The sequence below is a fragment of the Callorhinus ursinus genome, unplaced genomic scaffold (genome assembly GCF_003265705.2).
Source record: "Callorhinus ursinus isolate GAN/ISIS: 27379988/994484 unplaced genomic scaffold, GSC_fseal_2.0 scaffold1, whole genome shotgun sequence".
Taxonomy (NCBI): Eukaryota; Metazoa; Chordata; class Mammalia; order Carnivora; family Otariidae; genus Callorhinus; species Callorhinus ursinus.
The window spans coordinates 92,306,700-92,322,266 of record NW_027397063.1 but is presented as its reverse complement, the minus strand read 5'-3'; the positions used below and the strand labels follow the sequence as shown (position 1 = coordinate 92,322,266).

Sequence of the window (15,567 nt, the reverse complement as noted above, 5' to 3'; positions counted from 1 at the left end):
GTACTTTTAGACAGGGCAAGAGCTATGGGTATGAAGACTGTTCATCAGACATCAGTGTACACAGTGAACAATTTCGACCCTGGCAGTTGGATGCCCACAGCTAAAAAGCATTTCCCAATCATCCAATTAGGAAGGTAGCAACTGTTCATAATTATGCATAGCCGATGCACAACGAACCCCTTTATTCTTTAGTTGAAAATATTTGTTGTCTTAATGTCTCTCTATTGCTTTGAATTGCATGAGGTCTTATGTTATAGCCTTGATCAATATTTCCTACCCCTTTCCACAAAATGGCAAATAGAATTTCCAGGCACTTTATCGTGCTGCAGAGGTCTCAACCATCAGCTGCAGCAAGAACATTAGTGTTCAGTTAATTGGTACAGATGGCCACAGCACTGATTCTACCATTTCATCAACAGATATCTGGATACTGGGGCTGGAACGCAGATGTCAGACCAGGGGCTTTGTTGGAATGTTCTGGTGTTGCTTTCAAATGCCATGCGCCTCTCTATCCCTCCCTCCCTCCCTCCTTTTTGTTTCTCATATATCTTTCATAAATTTAAAACAAAAATATAGGGCACCTGGGTGGCTCAGTCAATTAAGTGTCTGCCTTCGGCTCAGGTCATGATTCCAGGGTCCTGGAATCGAGCCCCATGTTGAGGTTTCTGCTCAGCAGGGAGCCTGCTTCTCCCTCTCCATCTGCCTGCTGCTCTGCCTGCTTGCATGTGCATGCTCTCTCTCTCTGTGTCAAATAAATAAATAAAAATCTTTTAAAAAATTAAAATAAAACATAAATATATGGTTCATATAATCATTGTTTTTTAAATATGCATTGATTTCTATATCTCTGCTTTTGTTTCAGAATATTCTAGATACAATAATAAGAAATCAAGTTCTTATAACTTGAAAAACACTGTGAGGAGAGGTTAAAGAATCCAAGTTATAGGAGAAATAGCCCCTAATTATAGGAGAGAGATGCAGTAATTTGTATATTAGGGGTGGATATTGTAAAAGTGGGGAAATATTCCAAAATATTACTTAACATTTGGAATCCTTAATGCAAAAAAAAATGAGACAAATATGATACATAGCAGGATATCATCAATGAAAAGTATTAAAAAAAAGAAGAGGAGAGATGTACTCCATCCTTGAGTGAAATACAATGATTCGACAGAAAGGGAAGATTCTGAATCAAGGATGGAGGGCAGAGGGTAGGCTTTCATTCAGGAGCAGGAATAAGATGACAAACCCTCTAGATTTGTGAGGATGATGAGTATGGAAACAACTTGTCAGGATTTGGTTGTTTAGGACATAGGAGATACAACTGGGATAATTTGTTTAGTGTTAGATTTAGGAGTTTTGAAGTTCTGGCCTAGAATTTAAATGTTTTCCTAAAGTCATTAGTGAGTCATTGAAGGCTTAGAAGAAATTCAAACAGAGAGAGAGAGAAAGAGGGAGAGAGAGAGAGAGATAGGTAGAAACAGTAGGGGGACAGAGATTATAGTAATTATGATACGTGATATATTTTGTTTGGGATAATTTTTTTTTTGGTTCAGTCATCTACCCTGGATGTTGGAAAAACTTTCCTATAAAGGGCCAGGCAGTTAATCTTTTGGGGTCTATAGCCCATATCATTTCTGTCACAACTACTCAACTCTTGTTGGGGCATGTGAGCAACCATAGATATACCGTAGAGTATAGTTGTATTCAGTGAAACTCTTATTTATGGGCACCAAAATTTGCATTTCCTAAAATGTTCATGTGTTGTAAGATATTGTCTTCTGTTGATTATTTTAACCATTTTGAAATTTCAAAACTCTTCCATGGGCTCTTATGTAAAAACAGGCAATGGCCATAGATTGCTAATCCCAATCTAAACAAATGAAATGCTTCTCTTCTATTATATCTTCCATGATGCTTACTCTTTTTAAGAAAATATAGGCTCTTTCATTTTATAACAAAACATAATTTAAAATAAAACATTTTTTTAAAGATGTATTTATTTACTTTAGAGGGAGTGCAAGCAAATGCAAGTTGGGGGAGGGGCAGAGGAGGAGGGAGAGAAATCCTCAAGCAGATTCCTGGCTGAGTGTGGAGCCTGACGTGGGGCTCGATCCCAGGACCCTGAGATCATGACCTGAGCCAAAACCAAGAGTCAGATGCTTAACCAATTGAGCTATCCAGGCACCCCAAAAACATGATTTGTAATAAACATTTGGCAGACTTACGAGAAATTTTCTTTCAAGTCTTCAATTTCATTTAAATAATTTTGGATAATCTTGATATAATTAATTATTAATTTATTTTATTAAAGTTCTGTTTTCTATGCTGCATATAGCCTATATATAAAACTAACTGAATGTGGCTGTATTGAGACACAGGTTATGCTTCCAACACAGCAAGCTTGTTACAATGACGACAATGAGGCCTGTAACATTTTCTGCTAGACTTATGGAGTAGAGTGGAAGTAACAAGACTTTTCTTTCTTTTTTTTTTTTTAAGATTTTATTTATTTATTAGAGAGAGAGAGAGAGAGCACGAGCTGGCGGGGCTGACTGAGAGGGAGAAGCAGGCTCCTGCTAAGCATGAAGCCCGATGTGGGGCTCAATCTCATGACCCTGAGATCATAACCTGAGCCGAAGCAGACACTCAACCAACTGAGCCACCCGGGGCCCCAAGACTTTTCAGTATTAGAAACAATGAAGGAATAATAATTTTAGATCACTTGCCAAAATAGCAATCAATGTACTTCCTACAGTTTGAATTCTTGGGCCCTAAAATAAAGAAATTGGATCCCAAAGATTACAGGTGGGGGATTTTTGAATTTGGCTATGTCCACATCCAAGTGGAGAAGCCCAACTGAAAGAACTCTGGACTGACAGTGACAACTGTGGATTGAACAAAAGTTCTTTTGAAGATTTTGATTCTGACTTTGAAAGAACTGTGGTGATTGGTAGTGGAAGGAATCAAATGCAAAATTCCTTAAATAAGAATTTGTTAACTTAAAGAAATAACTATAATAAATGCATGATTCACTAAGGAAAAATCATTTGGAATATATGTGCCTTAATGGTGATTCTTTACTTCCAAGAGAGATAACGAAGTCAGCTGTTGCTGGGTTTTCATGCATTAGGAAAAGCCTGGAATTGGTGGTTGCAACCTACCTGCAGCAGTGATTTCCTCATGAGTAGGCAGGGGTAGAGGGGACAATTTAAGATCACTGAAGAATTCAGGTTTTGTTAGAATGTGTTGTGTTTCTTTCCATGCTGTCATTTTCCTAGGTCTGTGGGCTGCACAGTCATGTTATTCTAGAAATGTAAGTTTGTATCCTATTATATGTGTGTGATAACCATTCAAAATAGGTCTCCTAAACTAATCTGTTACAGTGCATTGTTGTAGTGTAATAGGTATCCCTTCTGGATCTCCACTGTTAATTCCCAAACAACACATAGTTCTCATTAAAGAAGTAAGCTTTGTTGTGAAAAAGGACTTGGAAATTCATATAGGCTAAAGGTCAACAAGAGAAGAGAAGGTCAGATTCCTTTTGATTCTCCCATTTTCCTACAGAGAAATATGTTGAAGTTGGGGTTTGTTGGGGTTCCTATGTGAATCTACATTCCAGTGCAATGCAATGCAAGGACCTTTTTCCCACTATGGTAGGTGAAAAAAAAGAAAAGACAAAAGTAGTCCTTCAAAAGATATCCAGGTTAAATCCTTAGAACTCACAAATGTTACCTTATTTGGAAAAAAAAAAAAAAAAGAGGATCTTTTCTGTTGTGATTAAGTTAAGGATCTTGAGATTCGATAATCCTGGATTATAAGGGTGGACCCTAAATTCAATGTCAAGTATCCTTTGTAATAGAAAAAGTAGAGGGAAATTTGAGACAAACAGAAGAGGGCACACAGGCAGACGAGGGGAAAGCAATGTTGGAGACCATGGCAGAGACTGGAGGGATGTGGCCACAAGCCAAAGAAGCCAAGGAATTCCAGCAGCACCAAAAGCTTGGAAGAGTTCCCTCTGGAAGGAAAGATTCTCCCCTAGAGCCTTCTGAGAAAGTACAGCTCTGCCAAGACCTTGATTTCACACTTCTGACTTCCATGAACAGTGGGAGAGTAAATTTCTTTTATTTCAAGCTACCCACTCTGTGGTACTTTATTACAGCAGACTCAGGAACCTAATATACTCCCATCTTTCTTATTCTGACACAGCAAACATGAAAGCAAACTTGCGTGTGTGTTTGTGTGAAGTGGGTAGCAGGATGAATTTAGAACCTTCTTGGTGCCAAGCCAACTAACTGGTTTGGTATGCCAGATATTTATAGCCTTTGTCTGGGAATGTCTGATGTCCATGCCTAGAGATCATGACTAAGTCCTTCCTGACAGAGGAAACTGAATTTGGATATAGCCTGTCCTCCTGCAAAGGGAGAGCTAAAGGGATATCAAGACAGAAGGGAAGGATCATTACTGTTTTAATCAGTTCTCCTTATTTTGTCCTTCTGAAAACCTATTCATTCCATTGAAGCACAATTTTGGAGTGGGGAGTAGTGTTCATAGGATAATAGATCAAGTACTAGGGAAATTTGTGATGGAGGGCAGGCATTTTATCAGTGCTATTTTGGTAAACATATACCTTTCCTTCTGGAAATGCCTATTATCATCTGAGAAAAGGCCATCCTAGAGATAAGCTCATACCTGCTGATCATTTGCCTCTCTGCTTACAAATTCATTCCCACCTCCACCCTGATCTTTTTATCACAAAACACTGAGTGCTTCACACCATTGTTCCCAGGCTGGTTTTTGGCAAGTGCCAGTGAGGTCCATGGCAGAACGTTGGAGGGTGGGAAGAAGGAAAAAGCCAGGACATTTTTCTCTGTCGTGATTTGGATGAATTTCTCACAGTAGCTCCTTGGTTTCACCTCCTGCCAACCAGTTCTGCTCTCTTGATTTCCTTTTCTTCGACTTCCTTTGTGACCAGATGCTCATACTAACTGCCTCTATTAACTGATTGGATCTTAACTAATAGGAAATCAAAGAGAAAATGTCACATTGGCTTACCATCAGTTTGAATTTGAGGACAAATCAATCAGTCCTGACTCGTCATTGAAGTGTTCCTGGTTAAGATACCAAACAATACGGATGATGATTTACATTTTCCAAGTAAATTTCATTTGTGCATTCATTCTCCCAGGAGAGAGAGGTAAAACTCAGAGATACCTGATGATATGGGCAGTCAATAAAGGCCATATCCAGGCACAAATCCAAGACTTCTGTCCCTCAACCCTATGATCTTTGCCTTAATGCATTAGGAAGATATGCCATCCTTTCTTTTGTCTGGAAGGTATAACAAGATGATGGTATTTTGATATTTTGAAGGCAGGTGAACTTCAGATCAAGTTCCTGATTTCTGATGCAGAAGGAATTATTCTCTGATAGTAAATATTCAAATGGGTAGCACTGAATTATTATTAAGACAGATATATAATGTATATTCTTACATGAATTGAAATCCTTGGTTTATTGAGATGAAATGATTCAAAACAAAGAAGCATTCTGGAGTGTGGTAAATCCACAGAAAAGGAATATTTCCAGGGTCTAAGGAGAATACAAAATATGCAATGTCAAGTTAATATTAAGGTTAATATTAAATTGCAAATGTATATTTATTATTTCTAAATGTATATTTACTATTTCTAAAAATGTTTTCAATAGAGTTTATATTATTTCCCTCAGAGGTTTTTATTTCATGTAATTATAGTTTGTTATGTACTTCACAAATATTTCATTGTTTAACACAACATATTTTATTCAATATGTTTAGAGTTTCTGGGGCAATGCTAATCATTGAAATATTTACATTATGTTTGTTATTTATCCTCAAATAATAAATATACATCCAAGGGACTATTATAAAGTACAACTAAAAACTTGATTTATTAGTCACAGCCTTATAGTCGTATTAAAAAAATACTATTACTTCAAAATATGATATATAAAAATAATAAATAATAGCTATAAAATTAATAGGCATGTATTTGAAACCTTAAAACAATGAATTTCTAGACAATTAAGAAAGCAAGAATTTACAGAAAAATGCTAATTTCCAATGGTTTAATATCTTCATAGGAGACATTAGGAAGTCAACATTCTTTCTAGAAAATAGAGACTTACTCAGGCATAGAGGATTATTATTTTTTTTTAAGATTTTATTTATTTATTTGACAGAGAGAGACACAGCGAGAGAGGGAACATAAGCAGGGGGAGTGGGAGAGGGAGAAGCAGGCTTCCCGCCGAGCAGGGAGCCCAATGCGGGGCTTGATCCCAGGACCCTGGGATCATGACCTGAGCCGAAGGCAGATGCTTAACAACTAAGCCACCCAGGTGCCCCAGGCATAGAGGATTTTTAAAAAAATAGTTTTAAAGCACTCATATATATTGTCTTTAGTTTTTAAAATTTCCTTTAGAGTGCCTTTAACTTGAAGAATTTCAAGGAGTTAAAGAATAATTTTCTTTAGTTATAGTATTAATAATATAGTATATAAATTGTATTCTTTCATTAATAAGGAATGGAACAGTACATTGATTACCACTTTTGAAAACATTGACTTTTACAAATTATTTTATAATAATTCTGTTTTTATTTACATAAACTTCTGAGAATATTAAAGATTATTATATGTGAATATTTTATATACATAAGTGGATATGTTACTTGCTATGCAACATATTCTCTGTGACTGAGATTTGTATGGGTGAATAAATGTGTGAAATAGCAACAGGGGTAAATCGAAGGAAAGATTTCCAGAATGTCTTCTCTCATGTTTCTAGTCCACACAAGTTTAAAACTAGAATAAAAAAGCAATCCACAGATTTGGTGCAATTCTTATCAAAATACCAACAACATTTTTCACGGGGCTAGAAGAAATAAAAATAAAATTTGTGTAGAACCCAGGACCCCAAGTATCCAAAGCAATGTTGAAAGAGAAGAACAAAGCTGGAGGTATCATAATTCCAGATTTCAAGATATACTACAAAACTATGGTAATCAGAACAGTGTGGTACGGGCATAAAAATAGACACATTGGTAGAGCAGAATAGAAAACCCAGAAATAAACCCAGTCAATTAATCTATGACAAATGAGGAAGAATATGTAAAGGAGAAAAGACAGTCTCTTCAACAAATGGTCCCAGGAAAACTGGACAGCAACATGCAAAAGAATGAAACTGGATCACTTTCTTATGCCATGTACAAAAATAAACTCAAAATGGATTAAAGATTTAAATGTGAGACCTGAGACCATGAAACTCCTAGAAGAAAACATAGGCAGTAATTTCTTTGACATTGGCTGCAGAAATGTTTTTCTAGAAATGTCTCCTCAGGCAAGGGAAACAAAAACCAAACTGTTCAGACTATACCAAAATAAAAGGCTTCTGCACAGCAAAGGAAATCATCAACAAAACAAAAAGACAAAACACTTAATAGAAGATATTTTAAGTGATATATCAGATAAGGGGCTAATATCCAAATTATATAAAGAACTTATATAACTCAAGAGCAAACAACAACAACAAATAATAATAATAATAATCCAACTAAAAATGGGCAGAGGACCTGAATAGACATTTTTTGAAATGGCCAACAGACACATAAAAAGTTTCTCAACATCACTAATCATCAGGGAAATGTAAATTAAAACTATAATGAGATATCACCTTACACCTGTCAGAATGGCTAAGATCAAAAAGACAAGAAATAACAGGTGTTGGTGAGGATGTGGAAAGAAAGGAAACTCATGCACTGTTGGTGGGAATGCACACTGGTGCAGCCACTCTGGAGACAGTATGAAAGTTCCTCAAAAAGTTAAAAATTGAATTACCAGATGATCCAATAATTCTACTACTGGGTATTTACCCAAGGAAAACAAAAACACTAGTTTGAAAAGATATATGCACCCCTATGTTTATTGCATCATTATTTACAATAGCCAAGATATGGAAGCAGCCCAAGTGTCCATCCATAGATCAAAGAGTGCTGTATACACACACACAAACACATCACAAACACACCACACACACTGGAATATTAATCACAAAAAGGAGATCTTGCCATTAGCAACAATATGGATGGACCTAGAGGGTATAATGCTAAGAAATAGCGAAAGACAAATACTATATGATTTCACTCATATGGTGAATTTAAGAAACAAAACAAATGAATAAACAACAAAAAAGAGGCAAAAAACAGTCTTAAACACAGAGAGCAAACGTCAGGAATGCGTGGAATTGTTGAATCATTATATTGTAAAAGCTTGCACTTGATTCAGAATGTAAGTGATTCAGTTCCATTCATCTTTATGATGGGGGAAAAAATCTAAATTGAAATACCTATTGGTGATAGATTAACATTTTTATGTCTATGTATGAAAAAAAGCAGTTTAAGAGGAATAAACACTCTCTATAGCCCAAGTGTAAAGTTATAAATACCAGTGCATAAATAACAAATCTATCAATAGAGTGACTGCAAAGAAACTGTCATAAGTAGAGATTTATGCCATCACTCACCCCAGCACATACAGAAATGGGCAAAAAGATGCAAAATAGTAGAGATAACATCATATGTTTTGAAACTAAGAAAGAGTTCCAATATGCACCACAAATAACAAATGCTCACAGAAACACATGGCTTATATTGCATGCAAAGGGAATTTGGTGAGCATATAAAGAAGGTATGGGGTACCTGGGTGGCTCAGTTGGTTAAGCGGCTGCCTTCAGCTCAGATCATGATCCCAGGGTCCTGGGATCGAGCCCCGCATCGGGCTCTCTGTTCAGTGGGGAGTCTGTTTCTCCTCTCCCTCTGCCTGCTGCTCCCCCTGCTTGTGCTTTCTCTCTCTCTGTCAAATAAATAAATAAAATCTTAAAAAAAAAAAAAAGGTATGAGCACATTGCAGTGCAACAAGAAACGAGGTAACTGATGGCTCCATTCATTTTTGCCAGTAGAGTGGTGAGAATTGATCATATTTCAAGAAGGACAACAAATACTCTATTTCCATCCCACCACTGATAATTGACAACATTATAGGCTGGAGAAAATGCCGTCTGTTAAGCAGAAGTTGGAGCAAAGCTGATTGGGCACGCAGAACTGTTGTGTTGCCTTTTCTCATAAAACGGACTTCTAGAACAGTTGGAGAGTAGCAACCAAAAAGGCTTGGAAGGACATGACAGCCCTGACTGTATAGTAAGTAGCCCAGCACTTACCAGCAGGCTTCATGTGATGTGGACAACATGCTGAATAAAGGGAGACTGGCTTGAAGGAACACTGGCCCTTCCTTATTGTTCTGAGTCAGAGGTGAGGTTGTACTTGGGGAAATTGAACCACAATCTACAAAATTGCTGATAAGCCCCCTACTAGTGACCACATTTACTCTTTCCACACCTTTATCAATATGAGCAAATAATAAACCCCATCCTACCCTTATTTCTATTTCTATGATTATTGTTAGGTATGATGGAAATCAGTTAGCTGATACTTTCTTTAGGATTTCTAATTTTGTGATTCCAAACAAAGTAGGCCTGTGATTTATTTTCTTTGTACTTTCCCAATCCACTTTGCTAATCAAGGTGGCAATGGTTTTGTGAAATAAATTAGGTAATGTTTGTTCTTTTACTATTTGCTGTAACAACTCCTGTAAGAAAGAAATTACATACGCCTTTACACTTTTCAGGAAAATTTTATATCTATAGAATTAAGTCTGGGCCTCTTTGGTGTGTGAGATAGTCTTTGCTTACCATTTCAATTTATTATTTATTAATCTATTTAGCTGTTCTTATTCTTTTTTATACTTTTTTATATTCAAAATTTTTTGCATTTTGTATTTTTTCCATTTAATACTGGTTTTCTAACATTTTAATTTTGATTTTTTATACTAATGCTCGGGTATAATTTAAATAAAATAAATGCATCCATTTCAAGTGTATAGTTTGATGAGTTAGCACACACACACACACACACACACACACACACACACACACTGTACTACCTTATCCATAATCAAGATTCACTCAAACCAAATCCATTCTTTCCTGCCGGCCTTAGTCTGCCTTGTCAAACCTTCCCAGCTCCCACCCCAGCCCAGCCCAGGCCCCAGGCCACCACTGAACTGTTACCTGTCACTACCAAATCCATTTGTCTCTTCTAGAATTTCATATTTTTGCATACACATGTATTGTTTTGTATTTGGCTTCTTCCTCTCAGCATAGTGATTTTGAAATTTATCCACATTGTTATAACGTACCTTCTTTTATGTTATGACTAAGTATTCCACTAAATGGATATAGCACAATTTATTTGTCCTCTCTCTTGATGATGGACATTTAAGGTTCAAATTGGGGCTATTAGGAATAAAGCTGCTATGTGCATTACTATATAAGGATTTGCATGTGTCTTAAAATAAAATACCATAGACCCGGGGTGCCTTAAACAACAGAAAAGATTTCTCATAGTTGTGTAGGCTGGGAAGCCCAAGATCAAGGTGCTGACAGATTTGGTTCTAGGTGAGGGCCCTTTTCCTGGCTTGTAGAAGCTACTACCTGGGTGCTTACATGTCCTTTCGTCGCTGCAAGTGTGTGGAGTGAGAGGAAGCTCTGGTGTGTCTTCTACTTCTTGTAAGTGCACTCACCGGACCACGGGAATGCTGCCCTCCGCGCCCCATTTCTAAACTTCATCTAAACTTCGTCATCTCCCAAAGGCCCCAACTCCAAATACCAGCACTTAACATATCAATTTTCAGGGGACACATTTGGTTCATAACAGTGTTGGGTATACATTTTTTATTTATGTTGGGGTGAATTTCTCAGAGTGGAACTGCTGGGTTGTGTGTTCTAAGTGTGTATTTAACCTCTTAAGAAACTGCTAAATTGTTTTCCGAGTGGATGTACCATTTTATATCCCCCACCCTCAACAGTGTATAAAAATTTTAGTCTCTTTGCATTATAAACAATAGTTGCCAGCTTTTAAAGTTTTCAATTCTGATGGTGTGTATTGTTATTTTATTATTATTTGAATTTGCATTTCCCAATGGCTAAAGATGTCGAATATTTTTTATGTGTATAGTGATCGCTCTATCTTCTTTGGTGTAGTGTTTATTCAAATATTTTGCCATTTTTTGTTAGGTTGCTCATCCTCTAATTATTGAATTGTAAAAATTCCTGATGTATTTTGTATATAAGTCTATGTCAGAAAGATGTAGTACAATTATTTTCTTCAAGCGCTTTGATTACCTTTTCATTTTCTTCTTCAATATACAAAATTAGTTGTATTATTTGAAAAGTTTTTAATCTTCATGAATTCCAATTTATCCGCTTTTCTTTATAATTCATGCATTTTGTATCCTAAGAAATTCTTGCTTATCACAAAGTTTTCAGGATTTTCCCTAGAATACTTTCATCTAGAAGTCTCATAGTTTTGGCTCATATGTTTAATTCTATGATCCATATTTAGACAATTTTTGTGCATGATGTTATAAAAAACTTGAAATTTATTTTCTATTACATATGGATATTCAGTTGTTTCGGCACCAGTAGGTGCACAGAATATTTTTTCTCCCTTGAATTACATAGGCGCTTTTGTCAAAAATCAGTCTATTGTGTTAGATTATTTTAAGACTCTGTTTTCTGTTTCATTGATCTTCATATCTATAGATATGCCATAGTGTAGCTTTATACTAAGTCCTCCAAATTTGACTTTTTTTTAAAATTATTTTGGTAGTCTAGGTCATTTGCATTATTATAGGTTTCAGTTTTTCATCAATTTTTACTAAAAAAAGTTTGCATGAATTTTAATTAGATTTGCATTGAACATATAGATTATTCTGGGAATAATTGGGTCAGAAAAATATTCAGTATTGCGGCCCATAAATATGGCCCAGCTCTTCCTTTACTAACTCTTCAGTTTCTCTCAAAAATATTTTGTGATTTTCAGTGTATAGGTATTGCACTTACTTTGTTAAACTTTAATTATTTCATGCTTTTGATACTCCTTTAAATAATATAAAAATACTTTTATGCATCCAATAATTTATTACAGGGATAACACATCACGATTTATATATATTGACTTTGTGGCACTGATTTTGCTAAACACACATATTTATTCTAGTAGATTTTTGATCCTTAGGATTTTCTGTGTACGTGATTGTGTCATATAGGAATAAAGACAATTTTCTTTCTTCCTTTGCATATGTTTTTAATATATTTTTCTGTTACTACATTGGCTAAGACATCCAGTAAAAGTTTAAAAAGAAGTAGTGAGAGTAGACATCTTTTCCTTGTTCCTCATTAAATATGAAGTGAGCTGTAGTTTTTTGCAGATGTCCTTTATCAGATTGATGGAATTTCCTTCTATTTTTAATGTGCTGAAACTTTTAATCAGGAATTGCTGTTGAATTTTGTCAAATGTCTTTTTCTAAATCAATGGCAATGATTACAGGGTTTTTCTCTCCCCTATTTTCTTAATATACAGAAATGTATTGATTGATTTCTTAAAATGTTGAAATAACCTTGCATTCTTAGAATAAATTCTTCCTTGTCATGATATGTTATTCTTTTTATATATTGCTATATTGGACATGTCAATATTTTTTTAAAGAATGTTGTTTCTGTGTTCATGAGAGGAACTGATTTGGGTTTCTTTTGTTTATATAATCTTTGATTGGTTTTGGTACAGGAAAATGCAAACCTTATAAAATTAGTTGGCGAGTACTCCCTCTTTTTATCTAAAGAGTTTGTATAGAATTGGTATTGTTTTCATTCTTAAATGATTGGTAGAATTCACTAATAAAAGTACTTGAGCCTGGAGTTACCTTTGTAGGGAGATTTTTAACTGCAGATTGAGGTTATTTAATAGATATATGGCCATTCAGGATATCTATTTGTTCTTAAGCAAACGAGGTATTTTGTTTCTTTCAAAGAATTTATCCATTTGTCCATTTGATTTAGGTTGTCAATTTATTGCCATAAACTGGTTTATATTACTTTTTATGCTTATCATGTTTCTAAGATATATAATGGTGTCTATCTTTTTTTTCCTCATGATTTTGGTGATTTGTGTACTTCTTTTTCTTGATCACACTGAGTAGAGGTTTACCAACGTCACTGATCTTTTCAATGCTCTTTTGATTTCCTTGATTTATTGTTGTTTCATTTTCTGTTTAATTGATTTTTGCTCTTTATTATGTTCCTCATTTTCCTTACTTGGCTTTAATTGGATTTATTTTTTAGCTTGAAAAATTAGATTATTAACTTCAAAATTTTTATTTTTATAATTTAAGCAATAAAATATTCAAACTTCCTTCTAAACACTGTTTTAGCTATAGCCCAACAATTTTTATATACTGTATTTTTATTTTCCCTTATTCCCATATACTATCTAATTTCTATCCGACTCCCCCTCCTCCCACTGGTGAATGCTACCAAACTGTTTTTTTTTCCCCTATCAAAGCATAGTTGATACACAATGTTACTCAGTTTCAAGTGTATACCGTTCAGGTGACTGGACAGCTCTATACATTATACTGTGCTTGCCACATAGGTAGCTATTGTCTGTCACCACACAACACTACCGTAATACCCTTGACTATATACATAGTATCTGTAGATTATTTGAAAATTGTGGAATTTCCAACTGTATGGGGTATTTCTAGATATTTTTTACTTTACTTTTTGATGTCTAACTTAATTCCAGTATGTTCAGAGTACATACTCTGTATGATGTGAACTTTTAAAATTTTTTCGGCTTGTGTTATGGCCTAGCATATAATCTAACTTGCTGAATATTTTATCTGTATCCTGCCGTTATTAGGTAGAGTGTTCTATAAATATCAATTAGGCCAAGGAGGTTGATGGTGTTATTCAAGTCCTCTATAGCCTTACAAATTTAATGCTTGCTTGTTCCTTTAATTACTAATAGAGGAGTGTTAAGCTTTTCAACTATTATTATGGTGATTGGTACATTGTTGTCCTTTTTTTAATAGATTGTTTGGTTTTATTTTGTCAAACGGCCAAGTTATGGAATCAGTTTGATCCCTTCAGGGGTCATTGACCTCTGAAGAGACCCTATCTTAAAGATTTATTGGGGTGAACTTGAGTAGCCTTCACTCCAGGGTTAATTCAAATACAGTCTTATTACTAAGGTATCACTTCTCATGGGTCTCTAATGAATGTCTCAGGCGATTGCTGAGGATTCCTAGTTCTGACTGGTAACTCAAAGGTCTACCAACATGTTTGAACCCTTGAAATTACTAAACCGAGAGCATGATCTCTGTCTTTTGCCTGGCCTCACAGAGTTTTTACCTTATAGATAGGTGACCTTGTACTCAGTAACGTTTCAAGGAGCCGTCTAGGCAGATACCAGAGACTCTTTTTCTTCAAGGCCCCCTCCCTCTCTGAAACTCTGCAACTCCCATCCTCTGCAGCCTCCAGAACTCCAATCTTCAGCTCTTTAATGCATTAATATCACTGAGTTTACACTCTCTGTCTTTTTTAACCAACTCTGCACTAACAGTCTAGAAATTGCTGAAAAGTCAGAGTGATGATATGGGTCACTCACTTGCTTTCTACCTTCCCATTTTCATAGATTTGCATTCCTGTTTTCAAGTGCTTGAAAGAAAAACTTTATTTATTTTGTCTAGAGTTTTCTTTGGTCATAGTGGAACAATGGGTCTGGAGTAATTCTTACTCCATCATGGCTGGAAGCAGAAATTCATACTTTTAACACAATTTTAGTAGTTTTAAATCTTATTTTTATCTGTAGATATTTCTCCTTTTTATTTCAGAATAAATTTATTTACATTTGTCTTTTCTTTTTATCAGTGCTCTAGATGTTTGATTATCTTTTTAAATAACTAGTTTTTAATTTTTTAGATTTTCACTATCATGAGTATGTGTTATTTTACTAACATCTCTCTCTCTCTCTTTTTTTTTTTTTTTTTTAGCTAGGTACAGTGTACTTTATTGATGGTACATGACAAGGTAGTGCTCCACAAGCCCCTCCCCTTCTGTAGGGGGTCTGGGATGGAAACTGTGTAGATGTTGGGAGATTCTCAGTGTGTTGGGGGATGAGTTGGGGCAAGGACTCTCCAGCAGCTGAGGGCCTCTCCTTTCCTTTTGCTCTCACTGGGACTGATGGTCCAGGGGGCTCTTACTCCTTGAGGGCCAGGTGGACCATTAGGTCCACCACCTGTTTGCTGTAGCCAAATTCATTGTCATACCAGAAATGAGCTTGACAAAGTGGTCATTGAGAGCAATGCCAACCCCAGCAATGAACGTGGAAGAGTGGGTGTCACTGTTAAAGTCGCAGGAGACAACCTGGTCAGTGTAGCCTGGGATGCCTTTGAGGGCGCCCTCTAATGCCTGCTTTATCACCTTCTTGATGTCATCATATTTGGCAGCTTTCTCCAGGGAGCAGTTTGGTTCCATGACTGACACATTGGGGGTGGGGACACAGAAGGCCATGCCAGTGAGCTTCCCATTCAGCTCAGGGATGACTTTGCCTGCAGCCTTGGCAGCACCTATAGA

At 35.9% G+C, this 15,567-nt stretch overlaps 1 long non-coding RNA gene and 1 other non-coding gene across 5 annotated transcripts in view; both read left to right on the top strand.

Moving 5' to 3' along the window:
* The window catches only part of LOC141370353 (uncharacterized), a 471,200-nt gene that overhangs the window by 298,923 nt on the left and 156,710 nt on the right, over positions 1-15,567 (top strand). The gene's annotated exons all lie outside the window — the stretch shown is intronic.
* On the top strand, positions 2,337-2,439 carry LOC112834646 (small nucleolar RNA SNORA1). The gene has a single exon (XR_003210978.1). It is a non-coding gene; the product is annotated as a small nucleolar RNA SNORA1 (small nucleolar RNA).